Here is a 15,365-nt window from a genome sequence, read left to right on the forward strand (position 1 = left end):
ACTCTCCTTTCAGAGTAGCAGCCGTGTTAGTCTGTATTCGCAAAAAGAAAAGGAGTACTTATGGCACCTTAGAGACTAACAAATTTATTAGAGCATAAGCTTTTGTGAGCTACAGCTCACTTCATCGGATGCATCCGATGAAGTGAGCTGTAGCTCACAAAAGCTTATGCTCTAATAAATTTGTTAGTCTCTAAGGTGCCACAAGTACTCCTTTTCTTACTCTCCTTGACTCTTAAATGGGTTCTTTGCTCATTAAGTCATGGGAGTGACCCCTCTGCGCAGGAGTTCCCAGTCTTGGTTAGCAAGGCCATGCCATTTTCAGCACTCTTGTGGCAGAGACTGGGTAGGGGTGCTAGCAAGGGGAGTGGAAGTTTGGCAGTGTAAGTTTTGTGGTATGATGTGTGTCAGTAAATGGAGCACTTGGCCCAGACAAGACCCGCATTAATGCTGGGGCAGGACCTCTCTGAGCGCTAAACCTGCTTTTAGGGATGTAAGTGCCTATAGTGCCAAATTCATTGGATCTGCTGCGTGACAAGAGGCTGATGCTCAGGCTTTGTCTGTTGATAACGCTCCTGCACTCCGGCTTCTGACTTGTAGATGCATTTCAGCTCTTACCCAGCTTAGCTCCCAGAAGCAGCTCCATTGTCCAATGCCAGGGTGAGGAAACTTAAGCAGAGCTGCCCTGCTTTCTGGTGCTAGTTAATGGTGCCTTTCTAAATTTCAATTAATTTTGAAAACCATCTCAAAGTGGGCTTGAAATGGTTTGTCAAAATTGATTTCTCCAGGGAGCTAAACAAGTAATGACATGAAATTCCATTCCTTGGTGGAAGATGCTGTGATACACCATCAGCTGCCTCTTTGCTGCATGTTCGATAAGATTGCCTCATTCGGGGGCAGCTCTAAATTTTAACCAGTGCTATTTGCACACAGCATAGGGAGCTGAGAGTGATGATTGGAAGAAAGAAGTGATGTGCTGCTGAAAGGCCAGCTATTCAGAGGTCTTGGGATCAGCATGTATGGGATGGGGAGAGATGGGGTTGTCTCCTTGAGATCCACGGCTGCAGTGTTTCTGGATTAGCCTTCATGGCACACAGAGAGGGAGGAGCATGATCCCATTCCCCAAACAATTTAAATCCACTTTGCTCTCATTGCTAAATTTACTTAACTGTTCTGGATTATTTTGTTAATGTTCCAACTGAGGACTCCCCCCTTCAGTCAAAGCCCTTTGTTCCAGAGATCCTGCTGGCCAAAGAAATTCATAGAGTGTAAATCCAGAATTAGCTCACCTACTCTGACCTCCTGTAAATCACAGGCCATTCAATTTCACCCAGTTTCCCCTGCACTGAGCCCAATAACTTGTGTTTGAGTAAAGCACATCTTCCAGAACGGCATGCAGTCTTGATTTGAATACACCAAGAGAGGGAGAATCTACCACTTTCCTTGGGAGTTTGGTCCAGTGTTTAATCACCCTCACCTAAAAATGTGCGCCTTATTTCCAATGTGAATTTGTCAGCCCTCTGCTTCTAGCCATTTGTTCTTATTATGTCTTTCTTTGCTAGATTAAAGAGCTTGTTAATACTCGGTATTTTCTCCTCATGAAGGTTCTTATCCCCTGCAATCCAGTGACCTCACAGTCATCTTGTTGGCAAGTTAAACAAATTGACCTCCTTAAATCCCCCACTGTCAGGCATTTTTCTCCAGTCCTTGAGACATTGATGTGGCTTTTCTTTGCACCTTCTCCAATTTTCAAATAACTTTTAAAAATGTGGCTGCCAGCTCTGGAGGCACCATTCCAGTGTCAGTCTCACCCATGCTGTATGCAGAGGTAAAATCGCCTACCTATTGTTACTCACTACTCTGCTATTTATGCATTAGCCTTTTTTGCCACAGCATCACACCGGGAGCTGTTGTTGAGTTGCTTGTCCACCATGAGCCCCAGATTGTTTGTGGCGTCACTGCGTTCCAGAATACAGCCCCCCATTCTGTAGGGTCTGGCCTGCAGTCCTTCCTACATGTATGACTTTGCATTTGGCTGCATTCAAACACATTTTGTTGGAATGGGCCCAGTTTACCAACCAATCCAGTACTGGTTAAGATGCCACTTCAGAGCCTAGCGCCATGGTGACCTGATCAGAAGTGCTGGAACAGGGTGGGCCAAGGGGCCATGGCCTCCCACTTTATACTGCCTGCAATGGCAAGTGATGGGGAAGAGGGGGTGGAGAGGTACGAGTGGGGGATGGGGTTTGGGGGGGGAAGAGGCGGTGTGAGGGCAGGGTCTTGGGGAGAAAGGGCAGTACAAGGTCAGGGCCTTTGGGGAATAGGCGGCGCAAGGGCAGGGCCTTGGGGAGAAGGGTGGGGCCATGGTTCAGGGACCTGTGCCTCACCCCCCCTTTTAGGGCACTTCTGCCACTCCTGGACCTGATCCTAACTGGGATCTTTGAGTCCCAGGGGCTCTAGCAATATTTAGCTGCTTCAGCTCCTCCCAACCCCCCTCTTGATGCCACTCCATCCCGGGCAACAGCAATGGAGCTACTGGGTACCCCTCTGTGTGGATTAATAGTGTTGGTTGACAATTAATGCCCTTGACCCAAGCACTAGGATGGAAGTGAAGATGCAAAAGATGAGGCGGGAAGCCTTGCTGGAAGAAAGGCTTTAGTCAAACACAGGTGACTGGGCTCACTGCAGGAGTGCCGGGATGGAATTCTCTGGCCTGTGATAGAAAGGAGGTCAGAGTGGCTAAATTAACTATCCCTTCTGGCCCTAAAATCAATTCCATGAGGCGTGTCGGCTCTTTCATGAATGAAACATGTTCCTTGCACACATGATACACTTTACAGAACACCCGCTGGGGGAGCATTATTTCCAAAACTAAAGAGATTTTTTACACAAAGCCACTCAGGAACCTATTATATACACCATTTAAAAACAAACCAGCCTGAATGTTTGAACAGTAAAAGCTAAATTGCACTGTCCCTACCCCCTTTAGAGGGGCATTAGAGAACTGGCTTCACACATTCCCCCAACCTAGCCCCTCCCACTGTTCTTTTTGAGGTTCTGCACCATTCTCCATGTGACAAAACCATCACACACACTAATGAAATTGACATGGTGTGCTTGAGTGGAATAGCAAGGTGGGGCTGCAGGGCAGGGATAAGGGGCATTGGCAGAGCTGCATAGGGAAGGCCAGGGCTGGAACAGCAAGGGGCTGCAGGTCAGATTTGGCCCAATTCTCCCATTAATTTTTGAAGTTCAAATGCTGATTATAAATCACCAAAACCACATGATGTTCGCTGATCTGCCAAGAAGACTCTAGATGGAAGCGGATCCTGGTGTTTAGTTGTAGGGTGCAGGGAGGGTTGCAGATAACGTTCCTGACTGTAAATAAACTGTACAAACTAAAACAAGCCCTATAGTCACTTACTGCCAAATACTGTTGCTGTGAAGTCAAAGCCTGAGCCAGATTCTTGCTGGCTCTACAGAACTGTCTGAAGCCCTAATAAGCATATTGGAGCAGCCACACAGCTCAAATCTTAACATTCAATATATAGGAAATGGACCTGGAAGCGCAAAGGGAGAATGGATGGGCAGCTTCTGCTTTGAATTCCTGTCCCATCACACCTCTTTCCCTAGTATATACAGACACTTCCCCTAGGTGGCAGTAGAAGACAGTTAGACATAGGCAAGCTGGCCTGGAAAGTTGCCCATAGCTTCTGTTAACCACAGATTCCCATCAATACATTTTGTTTCATCGTTTATTGGAAAGATCTGTTTATGGCCAGTACTGGGGCCTAGAGACCCCAGTGATGGACACAGCAGGTTTGCATGTGACAAAGCAGGCTGGACATAGATTTATGGGTGCTGAGATGGGACTTCTAGCAAGATAAAGGAAACCAAATCCACCACACTGGACCCAACTAGATCAGTGTCCTGCTTCCAACAATGTCTCAGAGGAAGGTGAGCAATACCCATAATGCAGCTGGCCAACTGTACAGTGCTCCATGTAGGGGAAACGTTCTCCTGCGTCCCACTGATGAGCTTACACTCTGACTCATGAACGCTCATCACCATCTTAGCTGGAGGTGTGTCACAAATGTGCCATGAAGGGGTGTTTAAATCTAGCCACAAAATTTGACTCCATGGTGCTTTTCAGCCAGATGGAGGTTTTCCCCAAGGTTCATAAGAATCCCTGTTTTAACGAAAAGAATTGGTTAAGAATTTCAAAGCCAGCTAGGGGCTTTAGACAAGGGGAGCTGTGTATCTAAATCCTCTAGACCAGTAGTCTCCAAACTTTTTGGCTCGCACACTCTGAGGGCAAAGACCGGAAGATCTGCCACAGGCATGCTGCCAACGGAACAGGACCGGAAGACCTGCCACAGGTGTGCCACCGGAGGGGAACACCAGCCTTGGACATGCAGAGCTGCTGCCAAGAAAAAAAATGGACTGCCATCCGGCTGCGCTCCTGCTGCCATACACCCCCGGGATCTTCTCGTGCACCCCAGTTTGGAGACGACTGCTCTAGCCAGCTACAAAAGTTTGTTTGCACAGTTGGACTTCTCCCCTCATTTACTCACAGTGAGGTACGTTTCTTACCATGGGATCTTTCAAAAACCTGCTTTGAACTCAATGGGATGTCTGTGACAGGAGGCAGAGGCCCCATCTGCTCACCAGCAGACAAGGGGTTAATTCCTGCCTCTGATCGCCACAGGTGCGCGGACAGGATGGAGTCGGGAGGCTGATGGCAGAACCAGGAATAGAACCAAGATCTCCTGACCCCTAGCCTGATGCTCTCGCCACTGGCCCATGCAGAGAAAAAGAACTGCCCCCTTTCCTCGCAGATGGTATGTACCCTGAATCAGCACCCACTGTTCCAAGAGCTTGTCAGAGCAAAGGATAGATCTGTGACTAATGGTTTTGGAGCATTTCTCTTTGGCTGTTCTGTGTAGATGGCTATGACACCGACACTATCAATCCTCTTGGAACTGCTGACCTCTACCATGGCATCGATAGTGAATGTTAATGGGGCTTCTCATCACTAACCAGCTAAACATGGATGGAGCTTCATGATTTAGTGCAATTGCTCCAGGGTCTAGTCTGGGTTCTCAGTGCTTCATTGTTATTTAAAAGACAAAATTGCACAACTGCACTGCAATTCACTGGATGACTAGACTACTCAATAATGACCCAGCCACAAACCTACATGGACCTTCAGCCTTCAATCCCTCACCTTCACCTCTGCCCCAAATGCCTCTGAGAAAGGGACTTTGCAGCCTGCCCAAAACGTTAACACTTTGTGGCCCCACGGTTTGCTTATAATTTTCTTTTACACCACATGCTCTGATACACCACACTCAGCACTGTGACATGAACACCAGAGAGAGAGAGAGAGAAATAAGCTTCAAGTTTTACCATCAGGACAGCTAGCCAGCCAGCCGAGTCAGAGATATGGCATTCTTTCTCATGGGAGCTTCCCCACCCCTCACCCCCAGAGCTGATAGGTGCTGGGAGCATGGGTGTGTAGAGTCTCAGAGCTGCACTGACAGGCTCCAGAGAGAGGTCTCTCTGATGCTAGCTCCAGAGAATGGCTGGGATTGCTGTGTACCTCAAGGGGAACTGAGGCAAGCTCTTTGCTTTCTTCACCATCTTTCAGGTGCACTGGTTCTGGCTTTGATCCTTAGATTTTTCAGGCTTACCTGCGGGTGTGACTGAGCTGTTCATTTTCCTGTGAGGTTGTTGGCAGTGGACAGTTGCTAGCAGTTTAATCCCACCTCCTCTCTGTAATCAATTGGGTTAGAGGAGCTATAATCCAGATGCATTTGCTAGTATTTAAGAGCGCCTCTCATAATTATGGCAACCAGCAGGTGGTAGGATCCTGGCAATTGACAGCTGGCGGGCAGCCTGGGCTTGGGGGGGTTGTGATGGGGTATCTAGTTAAAAAGGGCCAATTAGCCCCATGAGAGGCTGCAGCTGGGGTAAAGCAGGGCTGCTAAGGCCTAATGGCTGATGAAGCTCAGCTGGGGAGGAGCTGGGTTAGGCAGGAAGATGGTGGTAAGAGGGGGCTGTGGGAAGGAGCTCTGCAGTCACTCCCTAGAGGTAGGAGTTGGCAAGAGACTAGGGGGAGACTAAGCCCTGGGATCCTGCCTTGAACTACAGACTCTAGAAGAGCCCAAGAAGGGTGAAACAGCCACAGGGAACAGCAGAAGCGCCACTGCTAACACAGAGGGGGCCAAAGCTAGAGACAAAAGTTAGGGAGCAGCCCAGTGGGGTCTGGGATTGTGTAGACTGCGGATGCTAGGTCATAGGGTCCCTGGGCTGGAACTTGGAGTAGCGGGCAGGCCGGTGTTCCCCTACCAGCCATTGGGGAAGGGGCACAATCTGGACAATGGATTGGAAGACAGCCTGAGACAGTCCAGAGAGACTGATACCCCGGAAGAGGAAAACAATAGGGAGCTGGCTGGAGGGTCAAGCCCTGAAGAGGGAGTAACGTGACTCCAGAGATAGAGAGACTCTGGGGTGAGAACCTGAAGAAGGGGGTGTCAGACTGGTTGTGCACTAATCCCCAGATTAGACCCAAAAAGGCTCCCAGTGGTGATAGTGAACCCCATGACGGGGTGTTAAAGTGAGACCTGCATGGAAAAGCATTTCCCTCGTATACGGGCAAACTGTTGCAGTTCTGACCACATAGGAATTCCATTGCACTGTGGAGACTCCATTGAGCAGTGTTTTCTCTATGATTAGCTGCTCGTATTTCCTTTAGAATCAGAATATCAAGGTCGGAAAGGACCTCAGGAGGTCATCTAGTCCAACCCCCTGCTCAAAGCAGGACCAATCCCCAACTAAATCATCCCAGCCAGGGCTTTGTCAAGCCTCACCTTAAAAACTCTAAGGAAGGAGATTCCACCACCTCCCTAGGTAACTCATTCCAGTACTTCACCACCTTCCTAGTGAAAAAGTTTTTCCTAATATCCAACCTAAACCTTCCCCACTCCAACTTGAGACCATTACTCCTTGTTCTGTCAACTGGTACCACTGAGAACAGTCTAAATCCATCCTCTTTAGAACCCCCTTTCAGGTAGTTGAAAGCAGCTATCAAATCCCCCCTCATTCTTCTCTTCTGCAGACTAAATAATCCCAGTTCTCTCAGCCGCTCCTCATAAATCATGTGCTCCAGCCCCCTAATTATTTTTGTTGCCCTCCACTGGACTCTTTCCAATTTTTCCACATCCTTCTGGTAGTGTGGGGCCCAAAACTGGACACAGTACTCCAGATGAGGCCTCACCAATGCCCTCGGATCGCTTCCCCTTCCTGCTTCTCCACGTGGGCACCAATGATACTGCCAAGAATGACCTTGAGTGGATCACTGCGGACTACGTGGCTCTGGGAAGAAGGATAAAGGAGTTTGAGGTGCAAGTAGTGTTCTCGTCCATCCTCCCCGTAGAAGGAAAAGGCCTGGGTAGAGACTGTCGAATTGTGGAAGTCAACGAATGGCTATGCAGGTGGTGTCGGAGAGAAAGCTTTGGATTCTTTGACCATTGGATGGTGTTCCAAGAAGGAGGAGTGCTAGGCAGAAACGGGAGGGAAGAGCATCTTCAGAAGCAGGCTGGCTAACCTAGTGAGGAGGGCTTTAAACTAAGTTCACCGCGGGAAGGAGACCAAAGCCCTGAGGTAAGTGGGGACGTGGGATACCGGGAGGAAGCATGAGCAGGAGAATGCGAAAGGGGAGGGCTCCTGCCTCATACTAAGAAAGCAGGACAAAACAGCAAGTTATCTCAAGTGCCTATACACAAATGCAAGAAGACTGGGAAACAAGCAGGGAGAACTGGAAGTCCTGGCACAGACAAGGAATGATGATGTGATTGGAATAACAGAGGCTTGGTCACATGACTGGAGCACTGTCATGAATGGGTATAAACTGTTCAGGAAGGACAGGCTGGAGAGAAAAGGTGGAGGAGTTGCACTGTATGTAAGGAAGCAATATGGTCACTCAGAGTTCCAGTATGAAACTGCAGAAAGTTAAGATTAAGTTTAGAAGGTGAGCAACAAGGGTGATTTTGTGTTGGGAGTCTGCTATAGACCACCGGACCAAGGGGATGGGATGGACGAGGCTTTCTTCCGGCAACTAACGGAAGTTACTAGATCGCAGGCCTTGGTTCTCATGGGAGACTTCAATCTCCCTGATATCTGCCGGGAGAGCAATACAGTGGTGCACAGACAATCCAGGCCAGTCAGCCTCATCTCAGTCCCTGGAAAAATCATGGAGCAGGTCCTCAAGGAATCAATTCTTAAGCACTTAGAGGAGAGAAAAGTGATGAGGAACAGTCAGCATGGATTCACCAAAGAGCAAGTCATGCCTGACTAATCTAATTGCCTTCTATGACGAGATAACTGGCTCTGTGGATGAGAGGAAAGCAATGGACATGTTGTTCCTTGACTTTAGCAAAATTTTTGACACTGTCTCCCACAGTATTCTTGCCAGTAAATTAAACAAATATGGGCTGGATGAATGGACGATAAAGGTGGATAGAAAGCTGGCTAGATTGTCGGGCTCAATGGGTAGCGATCAATGGCTCGATGTCTAGCTGGCAGCTGGTATCAAGTGGAGTGCCCCAAAGGTCGGCCCTCGGGCCGGTTTTGTTCAATATCTTCATTAATGATCTGGAGGATGGTGCGGATTGCACCCTCATCAAGTTTGCAGATGACACTAAACTGGGAGGAAAGGTAGATACGCTGAAGGGTAGGCATAGGATACAGAGGGCCCTAGACAAATGAGAGAAGTGGGCCAAAAGAAATCTGATGAGGTTCAACAAAGACAAGTGCAGAGTCCTGCACTTAGGACGGAAGAATCCCATGCACCACTACAGACTAGAGACCGAATGGCTAGGCAGCAGTTCTGCAGAAAAGGACCTAGGGGGTTACAGTGGACGAGAAGCTGGATATGAGTCAACAGTGTGCCATTGTTGCCAAGAAGGCCAATGGCATTTTGGGATGTATAAGTAGGGGCACTGCCAGCAGATCGAGGGACGTGATCGTTCCCCTCTATTCGACATTGGTGATGCCTCATCTGGAGTACTGTGTCCAGTTTTGGGCCCCACATTACAAGAAGGATGTGGAAAAAGTGGAGAACGTCAAGCGGAGGGCAACAAAAGTGATTAGGGAACTGGAACTCATGACTTATGAGGAGAGGCTGAGGGAACTGGGATTGTTTAGTCTGCGGAAGAGAAGAATGAGGCGGGATTTAATGCTTTCAACTACCTGAAAGGGGGTTCCAAAGAGGATGGATCTAGACTGTTCTCAGTGGTAGCACATGAAAGAACAAGGAGTAATGGTCTTAAGCTGTAGTGGGGGAGGTTTAGGTTGGATATTAGGAAAAACTTTTTCACTAGGAGGGTGGTGAAACACTGGAATGCGTTACCTGGAGGAGTGTGGGGGGTGGAATCTCCTTCCTTAGAAGTTTTTTAAGGTCAGGCTTGACAAAGCACTGGCTGGGATGATTTAGTTGGGGATTGGTCCTGCTTTGAGTAGGGGGTTGGACTAGATGACCTCCTGAGATCCCTTCCAACCCAAATATTCTATGATTCTATGCCAAAAAGATTGAGTCTATTCTCCCCTCCATTTGGAAACAAGCCTAATCAGTCTCTGAATGCTCCTTGAATGAGGCAGATTTATCGTGATGTCCCTTCTCAGTGATTCCTGCCAGCTACGGACCACAGTTAGCCTCGTCCAATTAGGTAAGCCTGGACCTTCCTTGCACATGCCACCCATTCTCATAGCTGAGACTTTACCTGGGACACATGTTGTCCTGAGGCAACTGCCCCCCACATGAGCTGCTAGGAGCTGTGCTAAGCTGGTCTCAGGTGGAGGCTTCCTTTTTGCAGAGCTTTCTGTCCCCTTCAGTGTAAGGAAATGGGACCACTGGGTCCACAGTTAAGTTTGACATCGGAAAAGGCTGCTTTGGACAGTCTTGCCAGCTGCTGTGTGATGAGACACAACCAGGTTTCACTAGCTCCTTGCTAGATTTCTCAAGGAGATTCAAAGCTTCAGCTCCTGTCTCTCCCCCCCTCTCAGGTATTGAGGTTGGGCTCTTCAGAGGGCTGCCCTCAGAACTGAAGAATAGGCAGGCCCAGACCAAGGAGAGAGAGGCAGAGAGAGAGAGACACACATATACTAAAATGAAAGTATCCAGAGACAGGTTTTATTTTGTCTCAGCACCAGTCCTTTGTAAGCTTCTGAAAGGTGCCTGTTTAGGTCCCTGTTGCCCAGGGAGGCTGTGGAATCTCTATCACTGGAGGTTTTTAAGAGCAAGTTAGACAAACTCTTGCAGGGATTGTGTAGATCAGTGGTGGGCAACCCATGGCCACACGGTGCCCAACAGGGTAATCCGCTGGCGGGCGGTCAGACAGTTTAACATTTGCACAGCTGCCCGCAGCACCCAGTGACCGCAGTTCGCCGTTCCTGGCCAATGGGTGCTGTGGGAAGGGGCGGCCAGCATGTACCTATGGCCCACGCCAAGTTTGAGCCACAGGGAGCTGCGGGTGGCCCTGCAAATGTTAAACTATCTAGTGGCCTGCCAGCAGATTACCCTGACGGGCCACATGTGGCCCACAGGGCACAGATAATACTTAGTGCTGCTGTGAGTGCAGGGGACTGGACCAGATGACCTCTCGAGGTCCCTTCCAGTCCTACGATTCTATGATTCTCCAGGGTCTGACAGGGCCCTGGAGCCTGTTGTTCAATCGTTGTTGTTTCTGTCCTTGCTCGTAGTCTCCAAGTCGTGGGCAAAGCAGTTCCACAGCTGACAGGAGTTCAGACTGAGGGGAACACTAGCATCTCCTCATGTTGTTATCCAAAATAACACCTTCATGGGAGGGTCTTTGCATCATTTTCCCACATATCTTGCAGCAAATTAAATTAATGCCTCTTTGGATTGTACAGGTGTTAGTTCTGCCCTTGCTGTGGTTTCCTCCTCTAGGATTCATGGTCCATGCTTTAATGAAGGGAAAGACATGGGATCTGGCAGAGGCTTGCCCCAGATTTCTTTCTTTGCTTTTCATTCCTGTGGTGGAACAGAGGAAACCCTGCATCTGGATCCCCTCAGTGCCTCCTGCACACTTTCCTCAAGCAGGAAGAGATCCTTTAACAGCTCCTGTTAGACCTGAATTCAGCGCTGCTGGAGCTGTCAGCTCCCCCCTCCAGGAAATTGGGAGAGGCTGGGGGAGCTTACTTCAAAGCATGCCTAGAAATGTCAGACTGAGTGACCAGGTCAGATGGAAGCTGGGTGGATGAGTTTCTTCTTGCTCTTCTGCCTTTGGCTGGTTGGTTTTTTCAAACTTTTACACACATGGTAACCAGCTGTTCCTTCCCTCACCCCCCCCCGCCCCAGATGTGTTCTTGCTCCTACCATTGCTTTTGTTCTTGAATTATGGCCAGATGTTTCTCCTGTTTGTGTTTCTGGTCCTTAGGTCTGGAATGTGATATGCCAGCATTGGACACTGGCTTGAGTTGACCTTTTTGGCTCTCCTACAGTCATGAAACACTTGGCAATGGTTGTGCCCCTTCCTTTCTGCACAACTCCAGAAGTCTCTTAATCTGCTGCATTATGACATCTCCAGGCAGAGGTCTGCTCTCTTGTGGGTAGAAAAGAGACATGCCAGGGAACAGACTTCCTCCTAGCTGTTGCAATGATTGTCCAGTTGGTTTGTACATTGGCCTTGTTCAAGAAATTGCCTTAGTCACATACCAGCCTGTACTGGCTTATGAATTCATATTTTTAACTATTTAATATTTTACAGCCACATTTTCGAAAGAGGACAGTGATTTTGGGTGTCCAATGTGAGTCACATTTGGATGGATTTTCAGAGGGGCCAACCAGTCAGCTTCCATTGACACTGGCAGAAGATGGCAGTGCTCAGCAAAACTCCTACTGACTTAAATAGACAGGGCTGCCCGGGGGCGGGGGGCAAGTGGGGCAATTTGACACAGGCCCCCACGAGAGTTTTCGGCGGCAATTCAGCGGTGGGGGGGCAGTGTCCTTCAGTGCTGAACATACCTGGAGTGAAGGACCTGCCGCTGCTTCTTCCGCTCCGGGACTTCAGCGGCAATTCAGAGGCGGGAGTCCTTCCACTCCATGTCTTCGGCGAAGTGCCCCGAAGACCCGGAGTGGAAGAACCCCCGCCGCCAAAGACCCCAGGCTCCCTGAATCCTCTGGGTGGCCCTGTAAATGGAAGCAGAATTTGGCCCACTGAATTCTCAGAAAGTCACATCTGCTGCACAGCCTCCGCTGGCCAATACATGGAACAACTTGTATGTTCTCTCCCACCCCCTCATAGGAGGCAGATTCAAGATAAAAAGCGAAGCTTTTTTTATATATATTATCTTTGAATTATTTTGCTCTTTTGAAAATTGCCATAAAACATTGGATCCAAACTCAAATTCCTGCCATCTGAAACCAAACTGAAGGCCTTAGGAAAACACTGTAAAAGGTAACTGAAAAACCTAAGAATATCTGCAGGAAGCTTCCTAGCAAGGTGAGTTGGGGTGACACCTTTAATGGAAGATATGGGTGGTGGTTTTGCAGATAAATATACAATGGGGCTCCAGTTAACACTTTTGACATGATAAAAATATAAAAGCAAACTGTGAAACCTCAGATTGATTTAGGATGGATACATTTGAGCCCTGATTCAGGAAAACATCCCTATTCAGGAAAGCACTTAAGTTCCAATAACTCCAACTGCATTTAAGCATAGGCTTAAGTGCTTTCCTGAATGCTTAAATCAGTTGAAGTTACTGGAACTTAAGCAAATGCTTCAAGTTAAGTGGGTGCTTAGGTGCTTTCCTGAATTGGCCATATGTGTGTTCCCTTTAATAAGACTTCACTTTCCAAATTTGGAGCTGCATAAGTTTTTCTCTAGAGCCTAAATAAAGGAACAGTGAACAGCTCCAACAGCTAATGATGCCTTCTGAACTATTGTATTATTATGTGAACAGTGTGGGACTCGCAGGTAAGAAGAGTTTTCTTTTTTGGATTCACTGTTTCAGTTTATTTTGATAAGCAGCATATCCGGAATAAAGCACACATCTCACAGGCCGCTGTAAATACAATAACCATGCCTACAGAGGGGTTAGCAACTATACCAGGCACTGCATCCTTCTCTTTCAGGGTCCTGTTCATAGAAAATGTAAGGAGCAAAACTTTGTAACTTCAATGAAACAAGTAGCCACGTTGAAATCAGTGATATTGTACGCAAGTAACAAAAGGGGGATTTGTTCCCCACCATAAAAACCACTAGCAATTATTCCAATATTGTTCCCTTTATATGTAATAATGTAGACAGACATTACACCTTCTCCAAAAAGCCTATCATATCACATGAACTGTCCCTATATTTGCTTTTCCTTCTTAAAAAAAACAACCACCCATGGGAACATTTTTCCAGGTAATTATGGAGGTAAAGGAGTGACACCAGAGTTAAACTTTAACTAGCTTTCCATTAGAAGCCTGATTTTGACCCACTTCTAACTTTCTCATGAAGACTTCCTTCCTCATGAAGTTTCACATGTGTGTGGGCTCTAGCCCCCCCCCCCCAAATTTTCTGTGCACAGGCAAATTTTGAGGTTAATTTAAGGCTTCCCAAAGAGATAAAAGTTTGAGAAACTTCAGGTGTTTTGCTGTGAGAAAAAACTAGCTTCTTTGGACCTTCATCTCAAAACCAGCTTGGTCACATTTCACAACTTCACATTTGTTCAACTGCTTCGCCCTCAGTGAGAACTAGTGCCTTTAAGTGTTCTTAAGGGTGGCTAGGTATTAATTTCAGAGAGATTCAGTGTGACAGTTTAGAACCTTTGAAAACTTTCTGGGATCTGGTGGAGTTTATCAAATCTGACAGTTAACTCTTTAGATGTCAGTTCTAAGCTAACCTTGCAAAGGACAGAGGCCGATGGGAACAGACATAAGCACTACACTATGACCAATGTTTTCTGTGGCAAAGGTCAATGGGAGCAGAGTTAGGCCAATGCTGAACAACTTTGAAAATCCCACCTTAGAAGTCTGGGGCATTCCAAAGGTTACGCAGCTGTAACAGGCCAGAATTAGGCCCTAGGTATGTAAACTGAAGTTAATAGATACTTTTTGTTATCTATCATTGTGAGTTATGTTATCATTACAGGGCATTTTATATTAAAGCTGGGTCCACTTGAAAAGCAATTGTTGAAATACCTGAAGGCCAGCTCTGGGTATTTACATCTTTAAATCAAATTTTATTATTGGTAAGTGTCCTGACTCAGCATTCAGTGCAAAAAGCAGGCTAATCTCCCTCAAATGTTTTTATCATCAATTATACATAATGTTCTATAATTCAGGCCAGTGTGCATAACTAACTCATGAATAAATAAAAAAGCTGCACAATAATACCGTGATATTTTTCTGGTTTCTATGGGGTAGCTATAAAGTTACTAGCATAGAAATAACTATGTTAATGCCTGTGTTAATCATAAAAGATATGGGTTGGAGGAGACCTCAGGAGGTCATCTAACCCAATCCCCTGCTCAAAGCAGGACCAACCCCAACTAAATCATCCCAGCAAGGGCTTTGTCAAGGCGGGCCTTAAAAATCTTTAAGGATGGAGATTCCATCACCTCCCTCGGTAACCCATTCCAGTGCTTCACCACCCTCCTAGTGAAATAGTGTTTCCTAATATCCAACCTAGACCTCCTGCATTACAACTTGAGACCATTGCTCCTTGTTTTGTCATTTGCCACCACTGAGAACAGCCGAGCTCCATCCTTTTTGGAACCCCCCTTCAGGTAGTTGAGAGGCTGCTAGCAAATCCCTCCTTCCTCTTCTCTTCTGTAGACTAAATAATCCCAGTTCCCTCAGCCTCTCCTCGAACGTCATGTGCCACAGTCCCCTAATAATTTTTATTGCCCTCCGCTGGATTCTCTCCAATTTGTCCACATCCCTTCTGTAGTGGGGGAGGGGGCCCATAACTGAATGCAATTCTCCACATGTGGCCGCACCAGTGCTGAATAGAGGGGAATAATCACTTCTCTCAATCTGCTGGCAATGCTCCTAGTAATGCAGCCCAATATGCCCTTTGCCTTCTTGACAATGAGGGCACACTGCTGACTCATATCCAGCTTCTCGTCCTCTGTAATCCCCAGGTCTTTTTCTGCAGAACTGCCACTTAGCCTATCAGTCCCCAGCCTGTAGCAGCGCATGGGATTCTTCCGTCCTAAGTGCAAGACTCTGCACTTGTTCTTGTTGAACCTCATCAGATTTCTTTTGGCCCTGTCCTCCAATTTGTCTAGGTAACTCTAGACCCTATCCCTACTCTCCAGTGTATCTACTTTTCCCCCTAGCTTAGTGCCAT

Source organism: Dermochelys coriacea, chromosome 10, assembly GCF_009764565.3.
Source record: "Dermochelys coriacea isolate rDerCor1 chromosome 10, rDerCor1.pri.v4, whole genome shotgun sequence".
Lineage (NCBI taxonomy): Eukaryota > Metazoa > Chordata > Testudines > Dermochelyidae > Dermochelys > Dermochelys coriacea.